Source organism: Crocuta crocuta, unplaced genomic scaffold (genome assembly GCF_008692635.1).
Source record: "Crocuta crocuta isolate KB4526 unplaced genomic scaffold, BGI_CrCroc_1.0 scaffold48, whole genome shotgun sequence".
In the NCBI taxonomy this organism is placed as follows: domain Eukaryota; kingdom Metazoa; phylum Chordata; class Mammalia; order Carnivora; family Hyaenidae; genus Crocuta; species Crocuta crocuta.
This window is the reverse complement of record NW_027533089.1, coordinates 12,441,033-12,460,802: the sequence shown is the minus strand read 5'-3', so window position 1 is coordinate 12,460,802 and position 19,770 is coordinate 12,441,033. Positions and strand designations below refer to the sequence as shown.

Genomic DNA, 19,770 nt, shown 5'->3' with positions numbered 1-19,770 from the left:
TGCCGCCTGCGGGACCTGCCCGGGCTTCCTTAGCCCCGGCGGGCGCTTTCCAGGCTGGGCTGCCTGTGCCCGGGAGGCTTCCCCGAGTCCCCGGCGCTGCCCGAAGCAGGCGCTGTGTGCTCCCTCGCTGACCTCGGTTTTCTAGGAGCAGGTCCTCGGAGGCTTGGATGTTACCAAGAGCCGCGTGTGGGAAGTGGGGACCTAGGGGGAGAGAGGGCGAGCGGTGGGAGAAGGGTCAGGTGGAAAGGGGAGCGAGCGCAGTGTGCCCACCTCCTCAGCGGAGCCTTGCTCTGTGTTGGTGGGGCTGTTTCGGGTTTGTTTGTTTGTTTGTTTGTTTGGGGGGGGAGGAGCCAGGCTTTCAGAACGGAGGGAATGAGTGATGCAGCCATGCACTGGAAAGGCAGCGACCAGGAATGAGGGACAGCTAACTTCTGAGGTGTTTAGTCTGGTGTCTGGCTTGTTAACTCCCGTTGTGGTTTCTTAGCCAGGCTCCCCTGCTCAGACAGAAGGTACTATTAAAGGTACGAGCCAGACATCTTTATTCATTATATTCTATTTTCCATCGGAGGAAAATGGAGAATGACTTTTCTCACATTCACCAAGTAGTTGTACAATTTCAGATTCATGTCTTGCTCCATCTCAGCTCTTCCCAGACGGAGAGCAAACTGCTAGAGGAGAGGCTGGTTTTATGCACAGGTTTCGTGCTTCTTCATTTCCCTGGCAGCTCCGGTCTCTGCAGACTAAGTCAAATTGACTTCCCCCCTAATGAAAGCCTGGCCTTGTTTCTCCGCCTATATTTATCCACCTGGTGAAACTCCAATCTGGTGGGGAGCCACTAAGGGAGGTTGGATAGTGGAGAAGAATCCACGTGATGGGAAGATTGGCCTCAGATGCAATGTTTGATCAGTGTTAAAGCCAGTAGCATCTTCTTACCCTTTTATTTTGGAGGAAGGGATGTGAACACAGGACTAGAGACAGGGAAGGTCAAGGTCTCTTTCTGCAGCGCATCGGAAGTGGCAGAATCCCACTACCATGTGCATTTATTAGCTCCTTCACCTTTTGGGCAGCTAAATTTCTTCAGGAAGCAGTGTTTGTTGTAGATTTTAACTCGTGATGTCATAAACTGACTATGCTATTCTAATTTATACTTTCTGTAATAAAGTATATTCCCCTACACAACTAATTTTGCTTTGAAAGGAAAATCTTTTGTAGTCAGATAGCCTGGTAAATTTGTACTATGCTCTCTTTCCCTTTTTCCCCCCTATCATCAATGATTTGAATTCTGTGATCCCATTATTCCAACAGTCCTTCAGAACTTTAATCTCTTTTAGAAAACAGCTGCTTTGAGTGTTGCGATAATATCAGTAATTGGCATAATTGTGTTAGCAGTAAATAGCCAAGGTACACTGTAAGAACTGAGCAATTAATTTTGTCTTTTTCTAGATAGATGGACGTGGATGTCTTAAATTTGAATTTCATGGTGATAGGTCTGTGTTTAGGCCTCTTCTCTTTGCCAGATACAACATGACATGATTAAAACAAGGCAGTGAGAGGGACTCTTGAAAAACCTGTACAACGGTAGTGTTTTGTCTTTTTATTTTTATTTATTTATTTTTCTTCATGTCTCTCTTTTTATACCCAAGTATACTGTTTGCTCTCCAGTTTGTTAATTTATTTGAGGAGTGTCTTCAGCTTCAGGTGCTCTGCCTTGAGATACAATAGAATAGCCTTTGTGACTCTCCAAACCTGTACCCTAGTTTAGAAAAAGGATTTGCTTCCATCCTAGGAAAATTTAATAATTCAGTAATAACCCAGGAATAACGATAATTGATCTTAAGAGCTCTTCATTTTCCGTTTACAGAGCACGTTTTCCAGATCACATTTATAATTTGTTACTCCCTTTCATAGTCTGGTGAAACAACTCGTTTGCTTCCTTTAATGGAGAGAGGAAACTGAGGCTGCTGAAATGGGACTTGTCAGGGGTCATACTAGTAAATGGAGATGCTGGGACTTCAACACGTCTTTTGGTTAATAGTCCTTCGCTCTTCTGTAATCTGGAAAGTTGCTGCCTGAGGAAGGGGTGGCAATGCGGATTCAGGAGGTCTTTCGCTATTCCCAGCGAGCTGGTAAAGCCTGACTCCAGACTAGCCTTACCTACGATCTTCAGATCTTTTCCCATATCTACTCAGAGCTGAGGGGTTTTTTTTGTTTGTTTGTTTTGTTTTTTTCCCCATGTCTGAAATTTACACTTCCTCTGTGTTAGTGACTAGATTTAGCTGTGTTTGTATCAATCTGATCCCTTTTCTGCTGCCAATATTCTAATGGAATATTTTTTTTTTAAATATTTTTATTTATTTCTAGGAGAGAGAGAGAGACAGCGTGAGCAGGGGAGGGTCAGAGAGAGAGGGAGTCACAGACTGAAACACGCTCCAGGCTCTGAGCTGGCAGTCAGCACAGAGCCCGACGCGGGGCTCGAACCCACGAACCGCGAGATCATGACCCAAGCGAAAGTCGGATGCTTAACCGACTAAGCCACCCAGGCGCCCCTCTAATGGAATATTTTAATTAACAGTTATTTTATGTCAAGTCTTAGTGAACAGTATCTTTTTGAAGGGTCAGATTGGAATATTGTAGCTTTTTAGAACAAAAGAGCAGTATTTCTGGTTTAACCCTAGAACACTTTATGTCTCAGAAAAGAAATAGTAAATTATAAAATGATGTGACTCTGTCTACAGCCCACTACCATACATAACATATCTGCCACCACACACACCATACACCATACACACACCATATACCTGCGACTCCCCCACCGTACTTCAGGGTACCCACAGTAGAAGTCATATCAGGGGTGACTGGCTGGCTCGGTCAGTAGAGTGTGATCTTGCGGTTGTGAGTTCAAGCCCTGTATTGAGCATAGAGATTAGAGAAAAGAAAGGAAAGGTCATATTACAGAACAACATCAGTAAATCCATGTATATTTTAACTTCTGTATTAAGTATTTTTGTAGTATTCTCCAGATGGAAATAAGTTTACTTCTTCCTATCTTCGTGATGCTTAAAGTTAAGGTTCTCTTCAGCTAACGTTTTATGTGGCGGTAGGAAGAACATAAATTAAAATTGAGAGTACATTTTCACTAGGAAATGCTGCATGCAATATTTATTTTGTCTTCAATGGAGTATCTGTAGTGATCTGTAACTTCTGCTCCTTAGAATTGTATCAAAGTATCAGAAGAAGGGGAAAAGGTGGGAGAGGAAAGAGATAAAATGAGTGGGCCTTTTATAAGTGAGGAATGAAATGTGTATATTTTCTTAATACACAAGGCACCGCCATTTCTGTCTGTCTGGGACAGTTCCAGTGGCTTGTGAATAGGAATGAAAGCATACTAGCTTTGATGTTAAATGCCAAGGAAAAGTTTATGACTGAAAGAGGGCTAGAGTAGAGATGATTGTGTTCCGATTTGCATTTTTTTCAAAACCCTCTGGTTTTTTCATGTCCATTATAAAGTAAAAATTGTCTCCTGTTGGAAATCGTAAGCTTTAAAGCAGTGGTTCTCAACCCTTACACAAATCAGGAAGGTTTTATTAATACTTAAAGATTTCAAAGATTTTTATTTGCTTAGAGTTTTACTTCTTATTTCTGATAATTGCTAATATTGAGTGACACAGATACTATATAATATCACTCAGTGGATATATTGTAAATAATGCCCATAGCATCTTCTTGTACTTATAAAGTAGGATATATATCTATGTGAGACATGGGTTCAGTGCACCGAAATCTGCCAGCACCTTGAAGTCCACAGGCTGGGAAATCAGGACCAAAGTGAAACAACTGCTCCAGGCCGGAGATGGTGAAATGGTGATTTAAATGTACAGTCTGTTACCCATCAGATTATCGAGATTCCCAGCTAGAGATTTCCTCTTTGTTGTACGTTAAGTAGATGATGTGTAAAGCCCTGACTTTGAGTCTGATTTTGCTTCCAGGTTAACTGTTTTTCATGGTCAGCTTTGAGGTCTTAGCATTACTCAGTCATGGGTAACTGGAATTCTTGCAAGAGCATTTTCCCTACGTTACTTCTGTGAATATCCCTTCCTTACGTTTATAGCGTCAGGACTCTGACACCAGTTGCATAATCGCCACTGGGTTAAGTACCACCAGTCACAGCCTTATTTTCATTTCCCAGAAGCTTCCTCCCAACCTTAACCTTTATAGTTTTTGATAACTATGTGGAAAGAGAGATTATTTATCCCTCTTTTGTGGTGGAAAAAACAGACACGTAAGTTCCTATTGGATCGGTGTCTTTGGTTTCCATGCCTGTTTCTGTGGCTTTGGTGTTCTGTTAAAGACAGGATAGGCCGAGCACCAAAACTTACTAAGGTTAGTGTATAATGTTCTTTTTTCTGATTTGGAAAAAAAAATCACTTCCTACTTAATGAACACGTCATGTGTGCTGGACCCTTTACGTGGATTGTCTCTAAGCCTCCTGGTGTTGTGCATGGTGGATAATCTCCCTGTTTTATAGTTGAGGAAACTGAGGCAGGTAGAAGTTTTAAGTTACCCAATTCACAGAAACAGAGCGAAGGCCCGGACTGGGATCCCGATTCTGATCCCAGTGTCTGGGATCCTGAAACTGAAACGGTCTCTTCTTTATGTCTGCTTCTTTCTGTCCTTGACCTCGCTTGTGAAGAGAAATGATCACACTTCGTTTAGTCTTACCTTTAACTTTGCCCTTTCAGCAGGGGTTAAGTTAATAGCCACAGAGCATATATAGGGACATGAAAGAGTTAAGGTTTTTATAAATCTTTTTGGCTTTCGTGCAATATGTATTCATTTTTTTCCCTGAAAAGCAAGCCTGGGTGTATTGACTCTGTTAGTGAGAGTGTCTTGAGGCAATCTTGCCCACAGGCAGCCAGCTGGATGTTCAGCTGTAAGCCTACTGGTTTTACTGGTAGCTCTGCAGTTTTTTGGCACATTTATATCCCCACCAATACTGCATCGTGATTTCTTTTTTATTCACACATTAGTTGATGCTGGCCAATCTGATAGATGTTATTTGTACCTCATGGTTTAATTTTGCCTTTCTTATGGTTATAAGTGAGGTTCAGCGTCCTTTCGTTTTACTTAATTTGATTTCCCTTTTCTGTGAATCGGGTCTCTTGCCCTTTTCTGGTAAGAAGTCCTTTGAAAGAGTTCTTGTGGAGTTCCTGTATATTCTAGAAATGGATCCCTTCTTAGCTGTGTGTGTTGTGAACACTTTCTTCCAGTACATCACTTGCCCGGTAACTGTGAAGGGTGACTTTCCTTAATGACAACAAAAATCTTTAATTTTAATGTAGGTGAACCCGTCTGTTTATAATGTTACTGTGGCCTATGATCAAGTCATTTCGGGACCCTTCCCTGCTCTAGGCTTATATCATGGTTCAGTCTCTCTCACTTTATTAGTTTTATAGGTTTACTCTTGAGTTTTTAAACTATTTGGAATTTAAAATACGAAGTTGAAACCCTTTATTTTTTTAATTAGAGAAAGAGAGAGAGCACAAGCCGGGAAGGGGCAGAGGGAGAAGAAGAGATTCTTAAGCCTAACGTAGATCCCAACGCAGGGCTTGATCTCACGACCATGGGATCATGAGCTGAGCTGAAATCAAGAGTCAGGCGCTGAACCTACTGAGTCATCCCAGCATGCCCATTTTTATTTTTTAAAAATCGGTCATGTTGTGAGTCAGTTTGGCCAACGCTAGTTCTATGTAATCTACTCTTTCTGTACAGTTGGTGCCGCCTCTACCATGTAAGTGTACGTTCATAGAGATCTGTTTGTGAGATCTCTCGTTTGTTTAGGTTGCTTATTTGTGTGTTCCTGGGTCACTGATACACTTTTAAAATTATTATGGCTTTGAAATATGTCTTGTTACATGCACATTTATACAACTTGATCTTGTTACCAAGATTGGTATAAATTTAAAACTTCAAAAATAGCAGCCCCTGGGTGGCTCAGTTGGTTAAGCATCTGAGAGTGCATTTCAGCTGAGGTCATGATCTCAAGGTTTGTGGGATCGAGCCCTGCGCTAAGCTCTGCACTGACAGCAGAGCCTGCTTGGGATTCTCTCTCTCCCTCTCTCTCTGCCCCTCCCCTGCTAACATGTGTGCATGCTCACTCTTGCCTGCACTCTCAAAATAAATGAATGAACATTTAAAAAAATAAAGTTCAAAAATACATTATCTTAGATTTCTTGCTGTTCCATGTGTGTTAACTCTTTACACCTGCAGACGTCTTCTAGAAATGTGTTTACTTCACTGGGAACATTCTTTTTTTTTTTTTTTTAATATTTTATTTATTTTTGAGAGAGAGATAGAGACAGCATGAGCAGGGGAGGGTCAGAGAGAGAGAGGGAGACACAGAATCTGAAGCAGACTCTAGACCCTGAGCTAGGTGTCACGGGAACATTCTTTAGTAATGCAATTTAAACTTTCTTACGTTATATTTCTTTCTCAGTTTTATTTTTTTAGCAATATAGCTCCCTTCCACACTTGGCCATCTGTGTAGGGCAGGGGGTGTCTCACCTCAAAGGCTTCTCCCTCTTTAGTGCTCTGCATGTACTTACAGAGCTGGGATGTGAATTCCTGGTATGGCTTTCGAATGAATGTTTTATGAGATGGGATGCTGTATTATATGACTGAATCCTCTTGAAAACCTGTTAATTATAGATGTCTATTTATTATTAGGAAAACAATGCCAGTTTTGGTTTGGTTTCCCCCAAGTTTACTTTGCTCCACTCTCTTCTCAGCTCTCTTGGTCTCATTTCTCTTCCAGGCTCTAATACATGTCACCCTGAATGCTGGATCACTTGATTTGATAAGCGAGCATTGGTGTGCCTATGCAGACTACAGTGTCCTTTTTCCTTAGCTGACGAAATGGCATGAAACCATGTACATAACATGGCTTGTATTATTAGAACCAAATGTGAAATTACTGTGAGGTACAAAGTTTGGTATCAAAATATAAAACTGCTTAACATGGTTGTCTGGACCAAAGATACTCTTCTTGGCCGTCAGGTCTAGCATTATATGGGTGATAGGCGTATTTTACTTTTCTTTTGTTTGAGTTCTTTAGGTGCTTTGTGGATATAGGGGAGGATTGCAGTCCGACTCCTGAAATTTACTAAGCTTGCACAAAGTCCAATAAAATTATAATGTAGAATGTTCTAGAGTCTGAAACCTGCTTAGACAGATAAGACCATGCCCTTGGGCTGTTGGAATTGTTCTCCCAATGTGCTTTAAACAGGATTCATTAGGTATTCACCTAAGTTTGATTATAACAGCCCAGCTACTGACCTGATTGAACTTCCATATTCAGGAGAGGTCTTCATCGGTGCTGACATTTTCTGTTTCTCGTTCAGGTTCCTTTATGCTCACCTCACCAGCTGTCAGAGCCACCTGTCTCACCAGCCTCCTCTCTTATTCAATTATTCTAATATAACTGACAGCAAAGCTACTTCATCCATTCAAAAGACATTTGCTGAGCTCCAAACTACTGGGTCTTAGTTCCCTTATCTCTCTTCCTCCTACTTGCTGTGTACCAGTCATTGTGCTAAGTTCTGAAGATACAGTGTGAAAATGACACAGTGCCTGACCTCAGAAGATAGACACATAAATCATTAACTGGAACTTAGAAAGTGAGGCTCTTTACTGCAGTACGTTGAGACAAATAATAGAGGATGGGACACAATGGAGGCAGATTTGTTCTTTCTTATTTGTGAGGAAAGAAGTCATGAAGGAGAGGATTTTGGTGCTGATTATTAGAGCGACAGGATTATTTACCAGGCTGCAGAGGTAAATTATTTACCCCTGCAGAGGAGGGGAAAATGGAAGAAATAGTCTGTTCAGAGCCTGGAAGAGCTCAATGTGCGAAGAACATAGAATATGAGTGACCAGGGCAGAGAGGTCATGGTGCAGGGGGAGAAGGGGTTGGAGATACATCTTGGTCTACATTCGTGATCCAGCCATGTCTGGGGCCACACTGCTATTTCTGGTAGTAGGGGTTTTATCCTGATCAGAGATGGGAAAAATGCTTAAGTCACGGTCTTAAGGTACATGAAAAGGAAGCAGGGAGAAGTCCCGCGACTATTAAAACAAACCAGGTTTTTTTNTTTTAACAATCCGGAAGTAGTGAGGACCAGAATTACGGTGACCATGGTGGGAAAGGAAAGGAGAGGATGGGTTTGAAACTCATTTAGGAGAGAGAATTGGTTACTGATTGAATGGAGAGTGGGAGGGGAGGGAAAAGAAAGATGGCTCCTGACGTTTCTGGTTGGGGAGATTCACTGACGGCGTCATTAGTCGGAGTGGAAAATGAGAGGGGCAAGTTTGGAGAGAGAGTAGGGAGTTCGGTTTGGAGTCAAGTTGGGGTGCCCCTGGGCCATTCGGTTGATCTTGAGAGGCCTTGGCCCCAGAGAGAAGTCACAGCCAGAGATGTGTTTTGGGGAGTGACTGGAACTGACAATTGTAGCTGTGAATGTAGCTGAGACCACTCATGGACAGCTCAATGACCAGAGACCAACAGACACAAGAAGGGGAGAATGAAAAGAAGATCAGGAAAAGGTACAAACAAATCTGATGGAAACATTGAGCACCAGGGTTTTTGTTTTGTTTCTCTATATCGTCATACAATCCTTTCAACAAAACCCCCTTAAATCATTAATTTTATTGGCTTTCATTTTATTAAAAAATTTTTAATGTTTATTTTGGAGAGAGAGAGAGACAAAGTGTGAGTGGGGGGTGGGGAGAGAGACACAGACATAGAATCCGAAGCAGGCTCCAGGCTCTGAGCTGTCAGCACAGAGCCCAACGCAGGGCTTGAAGTCAGCCATCCACACACCCCCGTTATTGGCTTTTAGAGGTAAGTTCTCTGAAGCACAGGTAGGGAACTGGCCAGAGCACCCAGGTAGTAAATAGGGAAAAGCTCTCAGGTCTGTCAGAGGCCACGAGATGACCCACTAGAACATAGATTGAAAGTGGGAGCCTGGATTTGGCAATGAGACAATACAGTTGGTATTCAGTAGTCAGAAGAGTTCTTAAGTCAAGGGTGAGGAAGGAGTGGGAATGGAGAAGGGAGGCACCTGTTGGAGTGTGTGTGTGTGTGTACACATTTTTCCATGAAGGAATATTTTTTGGGTGTAATTGTTTCTAGAGCTTGTGTTTTATTTGAGAATAGTAGAGAGAGTGTGACCAAAAGTAGGAGAGAGAATACCTGATGGAGTAAGACTCCAGAAAATATATGATCTGGAGTATAAGCACGATCACAGGAGGTGTCATGAGAGGGAATAGGGACAGTCATTCCTTTGGGACAGGAGAGGGTGAGAAGATACATCTGACTGTGGGGCCGCCTGGGTGGCTCACTCAGTTAAGTGTCCGACTCTTGATTTCAGCTCAGGTCATGATCTTCCAGTTCATGAGATCAAGCCCCACGTCAGGATGGAGGGTGCTGTCAGCATGGAGCCTGCTTGGGTTTCTCTCTCATCCTCTCTCTCTGCCCCTCTCCCACTCACGCACACACGTTCTCTCTCTCTGTCCCCAAAATAAATGAACATTAGAAAAAGAAGATACATGTGATTGTAGATGAGTGCAGGTGGAAGTGGAGGAAGTTGAAAAAGTTTGTTCCTGATGGCTTGGGTTTTCTCACTGAAGTAGGAGCTGATGAAATCTGCTGGGAGGGAGGGGGCCTGGGGAAGACAGTTGAGAGTTGGTAACAGTAAAACTTGGAGAAAGGAGCTCACTGATTTAGGATGACTAAGTTGTCAGCTTACTTTTGTTTTGTCAGCTGGCATTAGGTGCCTGAGTTGATAGAGTAAGATGAATATCATGAATGACCTTTTAAAGTAAAACCCAAAGCCCTTGTCTGCAACATTATGTTTAGATGGTGATTTAAGGACACTTAAGGACGCAGGGGAAGGAAGGAAAGGAGCACAGAAGGAGTGAAGAGATTGAACATTAGGAAAGCGCGAGTTCTGGTCTGAGTTCTCCCATTAACAGGGGATGGGCTTGGGGAAGTCCGCTAATCACACTGAGCCTTTCTGTCTTCACCTTTCAGGGGTGACACTTATGTCCCCTCGAGTCTCCTATGGGCCCCAGAACATCTGCGAGACCTGTTCATTATTTGGCAAAAATGAGGGGCCAGAAGAGTAAGAGAAACTAGATTCCTGTCATTTATCAGATCGGTCAGGAGCCCTTCAGATAGCAAGTCTCGCCAGTGCCTTCGGAGAGTTGACCGCATGAAGCCAGGCCAGCTGTCAGATGCGCATGCGCAGGGTCCGCTGCAGGGAAGGGGAACGACATGGGGCTGTGAGTGGCGCTGGGCTATGACAGAGGTGTGCCTGTGTGTGCCGCAGCTCCCCACCTCACTGGGCCTTTTCTAAAGGCGGTGGCAGGTCTTTGCATTCATCATCTGTGGGGTTTCTTTCCCTTGTACGACTGCATTTTATTTGCCTTGGGTGTGTTTCTCCTTTTCATCAAAAAGGTAGCATCGTGGAAGAGACTTAAGCAGTCGAGGAAGGGTGAGCATCAGTTCCAGCATCTTGCCTCAAAAGGCTTTTCTCCCTCCCATCTCCTTCCCTACACCTTGATTTCTTTTTGCTAGTAGAGAAACCAGAAACAGTTGGAAGCATTTCATCACTCAAGGCTCAGTTGGATATGTTCTTCCCCTGGATGGTTTACTTTTCAAAGCCACTTAAACCGTTTCTGATTCCTGTTAAGAACAGGGATGACAGGGTGCCTGGCTGGCTCATTCAGGAGAGCATGAAACTCTTGATCTTGCGGTTACAAGTTCAAGCCCCACATTGGGTTGTAGAGATTACTTAAAAATAACACCTTAAAATAAACAGGGAGGGCATCCTAAAGCCCTAGAGTTCTAGTTTACATTAAAAAGTGAATCCATATCGGGGTGCCTGGGTGGCTCAGTACGTTGAGCATCCAACTTGAGCTCAGGTCATGATCTCATGGCTCAGGAGCCAGAGCCCTATGTTGGGCTCTGTGCTGACAGCTCAGAGCCTAGAGCCTGCTTTGGATTCTGTGTCTCCCTTTTTTTCTGTCCCTCCCCTGCTTATGCGCTCTCTCTCTCAAAAATAAACATTAACAATTTTTTTTAAAAAAGGCTTAAAAAAATTGAATCCAGTGGCCCCTGGGTGGCTCAGTCGGTTGAACATCTGACTTTAGCTCAGACCATGATCTCACAGTTTGTGAGTTCGAGCCCCTCACCAGGCTCTGAGCCACCGGCACCTGCTTTGGATTCTGTGTCTCCCTCACTGTCTTGGCCCCTCCCGTGCTCGCACTCTCTCTCTCTCTCTCTTTCTCTCTCTCAAAAATAAATAAGCATTAAAATTTTTAAAAAAGATTTAAAAAGAAAAGTGATGGGGCACCTAGGTGGCTCAGTCAGTTAAGCAGCCAACTTCAGCTCATGTCATGATCTCACGGCTGGTGAGTTCGAGTTCCGCGTCGGGCCCTTTGTTGCCGGCTCAGAGCCTGGAGCCTGCTTCAGTTTCTGTGTCTCCCTCTCTCTCTGACCATCCCCTGCTCACACCCTGTCTCTGCCCCTCTCAAAAATAAATAAACATCAAAAAAAATTAAAAAACAAAAAGCCAATCCAGATCAGGTGAGTGGCTCCAGAGCTTACTATGATAATGTAACAAGCGTAAACAGGTAATAGGACACTCTTTTTAAAATTAAGTCTCTAATCTTTCTCTGTGCTACTACATATTTGAGAGAAACTTGGACATTTCCTTTTTTCTTCATTAAGCTATTACACAACTTAATGCTTGGAAAATTCTTCACAGGAAGAAACAGGGTGTAACAGTTTGCATGAGACTTTTTTTTTCTTTTTTTTTTTAATTCACCCTTTTAGCTTGAGTCTGAGAGTACTATTCTCTCTCCAGGCCACTGTTCTAGTTTCTTTCTGAAAGTCTTAATTTCCCCACATAATTAAATATTCTTCCAAGTGAAACATAGTTAAAAAATTAAAACCATCTAAACGTGAAGTTAAAACATAGTCTATAAATGTGTTCTTCCATTTCCTGAGAAACAACAGGAAGGATTTGCTTTCTCAAAATAAACTAAGTAGCCTGACTGTGAACTTAGAGTAGTGGAGATCAAAGATTCCAGCATCATCGCACAATGGGAAAGTTTCAGTTATTTTTTTCCAACCTCAGAAAATCAAATCAAATGCTTCTTTTTTTTCCTCTTTTAACATGAGGAGCCAGGATACGTATGTTGAATTCAGAAGCATACCATTGGCATATATGAAATTGTCTAACCTAACCACAGAGAGTCCACTTCTAAGATGTATATGATCAGTGTGGGGCATGCTAGAGAGGCAGCGATGAAAATGTCCTTTTTTTTTTTTTTTTAAGCATTCAACTCAGGAATATTAGAGAAAAACCAACTGAGTTTCTGCAAACATATAGCATCTAAACTTGAACTTAAACATGCTAGAGCAGTGAATTATTTCATAGCTCAGCTAATGAGAACAGCTTAGCAGCTACTGTTGATCATGGAACTGCATGGAAAAAAAAATCTACAGAATTAGTATACACACACACATTCTCAAGTAGCAGTAAGAACATTTGTTAACGTTTCTCTACTTCCAGAAACAAGGAATGAGAGCTCATCTTAAAGAAAGGAAGTCAGTTGTGTTATGGTTGGAAGATTTTTGTTAGATACAAGCAAGATTAGGGAGAAATAGGTGTGCTGAGTATTTATTTATCATTGATTTATGGGTTCAAATAATATGCAATTCTGTATGCCTCAGGTTATATAAAATAGGTCAACATTTTGAAATATTAGATGATAGTTATATCTGTTGGGAAAATTGATTATAGATTGAGAACTTTATAGAATTTCTTGATAGACCAATTTTTTCTGCACTTGTCTTTCAAGAAAAGATAGAACAGAACTTGAAGCACCATACACCTTTGATCTCTGTTTATTTGCTCTGTTTTTAACCTAAGTCAGTGTTGGTATCTTGTAGACCATATATACTTGGGTCTATTTTTTGAGAATCTAATCTGGTAAGTTGTATCTTTGAATTGGTGTATTTACATGATTCACATTTAAAGTGATTATTGATATAGTCGACTTAATATCTACCATGTTTGTAGCTCTTTTCTATTTGTTGCAGTTGCTATTCATTTCCTTTCTCCCCCTTTTCTTCCTTCTGTGGTTTTTAAGTGAACTTTTTTTTAATGTTTTATTTCTTTCTGAGAGAGAGCAATGTGAGCAGGGGAGGGTCAGAGAGAGAGGGAGACACAGATTCTGAAACAGGCTCCAGGCTCTAAGCTAGCTGTCAGCACAGAGCCTGATGCGGGGCTCAAACCCACGAACCGTGAGATCATAACCTGAGCTGAAGTCAGACGCTTAACTGTCTAAGCCACCCAGGCGAGCCTTAAGTGAACATTTTATATGGTTCTATTTTATCTCCTCTTTAAGCGTGTCAGTTATACTTTCCAAAATTGTTTTGTTGATTACCGTAGAGGCTACAATTGATTTTACTTTCTAAATTTTTTTTAAAAAAGCAAAAACATGTTTGTGTGCATAAGCATAAAAACAATTGGAAGATTATATACTAAGACATTAAGAGTAATTAATTTGGGTAGAAGGATTATAGGTAGCAGTCTGCTTTCTGTCAGCACAGAGCCCGACGCAGGGCTCACACTCAGAATCCATGAGATCATGACTTGAACCAAAATCAGGAGTCAGACACTTAGCCGACTGAGCCACGCAGGTGCCCCTCTTTTTTTTTTTTTTAAATTTAGAGAGTATGTACGCAAGCAGGAGAGAGCAGCAGAGGGACAGAGGGAGAACCTCAAGCAGGCACCATGCTCGGTGTGGAGCCTGACTTAGGGCTTGATCCCAGCACCCTGGGATCTTGACCTGAGCCGAAATCGAGAGTTGGATGCTCAACTGACTGAGCCACCCGGGTGCCCCTTTACTTTCTTTTCTATGGTTTTCTGTATTATCTGATTCTTATAATGTCAAGGAGGTATTGCTTTTATAATCAAAAAGAAAAAAGGCTCTTTTTATTTTGAAGAGAGAGGAGAGGGCAAATCACAGCAAAATAAGCTGAAAATCTCCTGCTGTACAGTGTACCCTCTCTTGTCTTCCAGCCTGAGATAACCACACTGCCTTACAGCCCCCATCACTGCACTGGTAGGAAAAAGGAAAGGGGTTGGCCACTGTTCACCTTGCACTGGGAAGGTTGGCACTCCTGTCCATCACCTTCCCTGCCTTCGCAGTGAGAATGAATCCTCCAGATGACTTAGGGATCGATCCACCTTGTGGTTTGACATAAAAATTAATATAGAGTTATAGCCATACGTCTCTGTTTCTGCATAATTAAGTTTTCCTCTGCATGGAATGTCCTTATGCCTTTTAACTGTCTTTCACAAAATAATGAGCAGAGTAAGAACACTTGAAAAGTAGTTTAAAGTATAGCTTTCCTTGTAAACTTGTAATAGTTCTTTGGTTTGCTGGTATGAAACCTGTTTTGGGCAGGGAGGAGAGAGAGTGGTTAGAGCTGGTATCTGTAATAGTAGGTGAAGGAAGACCTTGTAACTAATGTGAGACCATTGCTGTCTGTAGTTCAGAAAACTCCCCCTCATGCCGGTTTAGAGAAAATTACCATTATTGTTCTTTCAATGTTGATTGTATCTTCTGAATCTGTTTGGGTTTGCATGTAAATCAAACGCACATTAATTTAAGAAAGTTGCATGGCTCAGCGTAAACATGTAGATTAGTTTAAAAATGGTTTTAGGGGCACCTGGGTGGCTCATTAGGTTAACCATCCTTTTTGGTTTTGGCTCAGGTCATGATCTTACGGTTCATGAGTTCATGAGTTTGAGCCCCTCCTAGAGCTCATATATATATAATAAAAAAATATATATAATAATAAAAATGGTTTTAGTGCCAACTAACCTGCCAGGTGTTTTCAAGAACGCCACAAATTTTATAAATACCATAGTTTGTTAGCATGTAAATGGGGATGATTCTGATTCTCTTCTGCTTGTTTGCTGCATCCAAGTAAGCAAAAGACCAGTGAAGGTTTTTGTGTCTTCTGAAAGAAGAGAATTTTAAAAAGCAAACCAGTTCTGTCTCTATTTCCAGGTGAAAATTATAGGTCTCCATTGTAATATACTCTATTAATAGAGTTCGGATATTTCACTTAAGAAATGAACTACTTTTCAAATTCTGTTGAAAGCTAATAGAATCAAACATTTTGATATATACAAAGACAGAAAAATTATGAAAAATGTATAAAAAAGAATTTATTCAGAACACATTGATTGTTGCAACTGTGCTGAAGTATATACAGATTTTGAAGGAAATACAAAAATATAAATACTGCTGTTTAAGGGATTCTGGGTGGAATTGAATACATTTTCTTTATATTATTTTGATGTGTGATATTTTTATCAACATCAGGTTTTGTGATGCTTATTAAGATAAGTTTGAAATGAATTGTATAAACCATATTAGTATAAACCCTTCAGTTGGGTATAGGATGAAGGGTAAGTAATTTGATTCTTTTTTAAACTCATTTCTGAGTGTGAGATTTGACACATGGAAATGTTAGTGGAGAAACAAGATGAGAATTCTGGCGGTTGTTTCTATGTTGCCCATTTATTTAAACATCACCTGTGTTGGCTTTGCTGCCTTTGATCTGAGTTGCCATTGGTCTCTTCGATTTTTAACTTGTCACTGTCTACATTGTGACATTCTGTCTGCCTTTTAGCTCCTCAGGTACAGCTGTGAAAATTACTTAAGTGAGAAATGATTTGGGGCTAAGAACTGAATGGAAGAAAGAAATAATCCTCTCATTATTTTAAATACGGGGAAAGAGGATTATCTGCAACCCTGAGCTGTCACCCCAAAAGAACTGATAGTATAATAGGTTATCGTTGCTTTCCTAAATGCAAACCATAATGCTTTAATAAGTACTCTTAGGGAAAAAGTCAGTAGGCACTAATTTTGGTCTGCCTCACCACCCATTTATTTCATGATGACTCCTCTGTGTGTTTCCTGATCATTTGCTCTTTGAAAGAAGTGTGAGGTTGTGATCCGCGCTGCCACAAATGCCCTGTCTGAGATCGAGATATTGGAGCAGTGCTCTCCCAAAGAGGCAAACTCCTGTTTTGTGCTGTCAGGAAGTGGTTACAAATAGTGAAGAAAAAATTCACAAACCGAAACAATGATTTTGGCAGTACCTTGTACAAATGCTGAGCATTAAAATATATACTTGCCAAATTAATATATATTATAAATACATATAACATATAAAATACGTGAAGTCTTTTATATATTTGTTAAAGTAAGTTTCCCTGCCTTTTTTAGCATTTAATTCTAGATGAGTAATTCGTATATTTTAGAGGGCAGTAACAGTAAGACCAAAAGGCAACATTTTTACAACAGTCTTAAAATACAATTTACCGAGTAGTATTCCCACTTTATGGATGGAACTGAAATGCCAGGTAGTGTAAGTTGAAGGTCACACATTAGATGAGCTTTTCATTTTTAAGTAAGCTTCCATCAGTACTGGGAAAGAAAGTGTACAAATCTCTTACTTAAGGGAGGCTTTTATCTGAACCATTCCAGGATAAAAGAAATGTACAATGTAAGCTTTTCTGGAAGAAATAAAAATCTCTGCCCTCTCTGATCTCAAGTCAGTAATATTTTAAACTAAACCTTTTACATTAAACCTTAAGGCAACTCTGATTCCTTTCTTAATAGAAATAGATGTATATAATCCTCTATGAAGTACCTTATCAAAGACAGACCCATGTTCAACCTTCCTGTAGTAAGTTTACAAATCTCAGGGCTCTTAACTCTTAGCTTAAAGGTTTCATTTTTTTTAAAAAATAGGATTTTTTTGAGATTTTCCTTGAAAAATTTCTACCATTTTCCATTACCCCTTTTAGTTGTTGATGGGGACTTTGGCAGGAAACCTTATAGCTGCAGATGTGTTGGTTTCCTGAGATAAAGACAGGTAGAAGTTGGAGGGTGACAGACTTTGGCTTCATATGAGGAACAAATCTCCTCCAACACTATGCAGAGCTGGACCGAGCTGCCCTGTCCTGTCCAGGGTCCAGCGCAGAGAGTGCCTCAGAGAGGCTGCCCATCCTCAGTCAAGGCTACAGAGAGACCAACACCTCCCATGGGCACAAAGTGAGTTCTCTGAGGTCACAACATGCGCACATACCATTCAGTCTTAAGTTTAAATCTCTAAGCTTGCGTTTCTCCTCTTTAGAATGAGGATAAAATGAAGATAAGATGATGTGAGGCTTGTCAGGTGAGATTAATGTACATAAAGCACATTTATGTAGTTATTCCTTTCAAAATTTTTTTTAATGTTTTATTTATTTCTAGGAGAGAGAGAGAGACAGCGTGAGCAGGGGAGGGCCAGAGAGAGAGGGAGTCACAGACTCTGAAACAGGCTCCAGGCTCTGAGCTGGCAGTCAGCACAGAGCCCGACGCGGGGCTTGAACCCACGAACCGCGAGATCATGACCTGAGCAAAAGTCGGACGCTTAACCGACTAAGCCACCCGGGTGCCCCAATGTAGTTATTCCTTTCAAATGAACATGATTCCATAGCTTTCCACTCTCTGCCCCTTTTCCTTTCTCTTCTCAATTTTTGAGCTTTTAATTCTTCTGTCTTCCTTTCTCATCCTACTCTCTATACCTATGCCTCAGAGTTTGCCAGTGGTGCCCAGGGATGCCCTCAGCTCCTTGGGTAGCATAGCCATCAATGTCTGATACCTGGGCAAGCCACTGAATAGCCACGGATCCTCTGTGTCCTTTGGATTTGGCACGAGGGACAGCCATAAAACCCTTGATAAAACTAAGATCCACTACTGGCTTAGCTTTTCCTGTGAGCTTTTACTTTCTGCTTCATCATTAATGCTCATGAAAGCACTAAATGGCAGTTGGATATGGATAGAGAAAAGTCTTACTATACAAAGGCTTATGAATGTAGAAATCTGTATTGGTAACATTTAATTTTTCCTCTAAGTTTTCTTTTTTGGAGCCAGGCTCCTAATTGCAGATATTGTATTTGAGAGAGAAGAAAAATAGGTCCAGAAGGGCCAGAAGCATTATTTTAAGAGAACATTTTCAAGATAACTTTGGGGACTCTCTGTAGATACTAAATGGGGAACATAAAAAATTCATTCATTACAAGCTATTTGAAGATCTACTTGCTTGACAGAGTGGTATCACTTAGAAATGTGATAGAATCTCATCAGTACAGACTTCTTGACTAAAAGAGATCAGGTTTATACGATTAAAGAAATACAGATTGTTAGAGCTGGAAAGAATCACTGGGGCCACTTAATTCAGTGATTTTCTTGTATAAGTAATGAAATGGAGAATCAGGTGAAGTAACTTGTTCCTTGAAACTTAACTCTTCATATTAGAAAAAGGCAATTTGGAGACTTGGTACCTAACATTGTAGTTACTTCATACATTCCACTGCAGCACTGTGACTGTAGCCTGTAGACTTAGAAGTAATTTCTTCCGTGGCTCAGAGATGATCTCTACCCTGTTAGCCCTGTTGCTGACTGCTAACTAAGGCATGAATGAAAACCTTTCTGTGTTCCTACTCTGATTCTTTCTTGCGTCCATGTTTGTTTATTTTATAAGATCTTTGGTTGATTAGATTGCCCTGACCCAGGAATGCTCTAAATAGGCAAATATTTGGACAGTTTAGCAATATTTTTAATCACTTTTTGACCTCTTACTCGATACTAGCCATTTTAGTGTTTTTAAGTGGTTTAAGTGAGTTAATTCTAGGAGACAGGTGTAGCTGTACCCATTTGTCAGATCAGAAAATTGAGGCTTACAGGGCTTAAGCCACTCGTTCTAGGTTTATACAGCTTGTAGGCTGGAACTAGATCCCAGATCAGTTTTCCAGACATGTTCTTAATTGGTACTCTTCTTTACATTTTCTGTTCCCCGTGCTGCCTGTGTAATGGGGGAGCAGAGTGTGGAAGTGAAGATCTGTGGCAGATAATCCAAAGAAGATCATCTGGCCTAACTGCTTGGCTTCCAGCAGATGAGGTATATATTCCTGTGGTTTCATAGAAGAGACATTTGAGGCCTTGTTTTTATTTATTTTTTTGGTTTTTTATTTCAAAGTAGAAATGATCTTCTAGCTTTTCTTTAGTATAAAAGCAATTAATCCTCATTTAAAGAAAATACAGGAAATATAGGAGAAAATGAAAATAACCTTTCTTGCTCCACAGTCAGATGATTAAGACTGGGTTCATATCTCAGCTGTATCATAGCAGTTTGACATTTGGCAGATTTTGTCACCTTTCCTTGCCTCAGTTCTCTGTGTAGGAATAATAAGAACAGGAATAATCATAGTGCCTCACTCATATGGTTCTAATGAGGATTAAGTAGGTTCTTATTTGTGAAGCATTTAAAACAGTGTCTGACACAAAGTAAATACACAAGTGTTGACTAAATAAAATAAATGATCACCCATGAAAATACAGTTGATCCTTCAATAAGATGAAGGTTAGGGGCTTAACACCCCCATGTAGTCAAAGATCCATGTATGACTGATGGTGCGCCTGGGTGGCTCAGTCAGTTAAGTATCTGACTTTGGCTTAGGTCATGATCTTACAGTTTGTGAGTTCATGCCCCATGTCAGGCTTTGTGCTGACAGCTCAGAGCTGGGAACCTGTTTCAGATTCTCTCTCTCTCTCTCTCCCCCTCTCTCTCTCTCC

At 41.0% G+C, this 19,770-nt stretch overlaps 1 protein-coding gene across 2 annotated transcripts in view; it reads left to right on the top strand.

Moving 5' to 3' along the window:
- LRRC8D (leucine rich repeat containing 8 VRAC subunit D) overlaps nucleotides 1–19,770 on the top strand; it is a 121,643-nt gene that overhangs the window by 21,895 nt on the left and 79,978 nt on the right. The gene's annotated exons all lie outside the window — the stretch shown is intronic.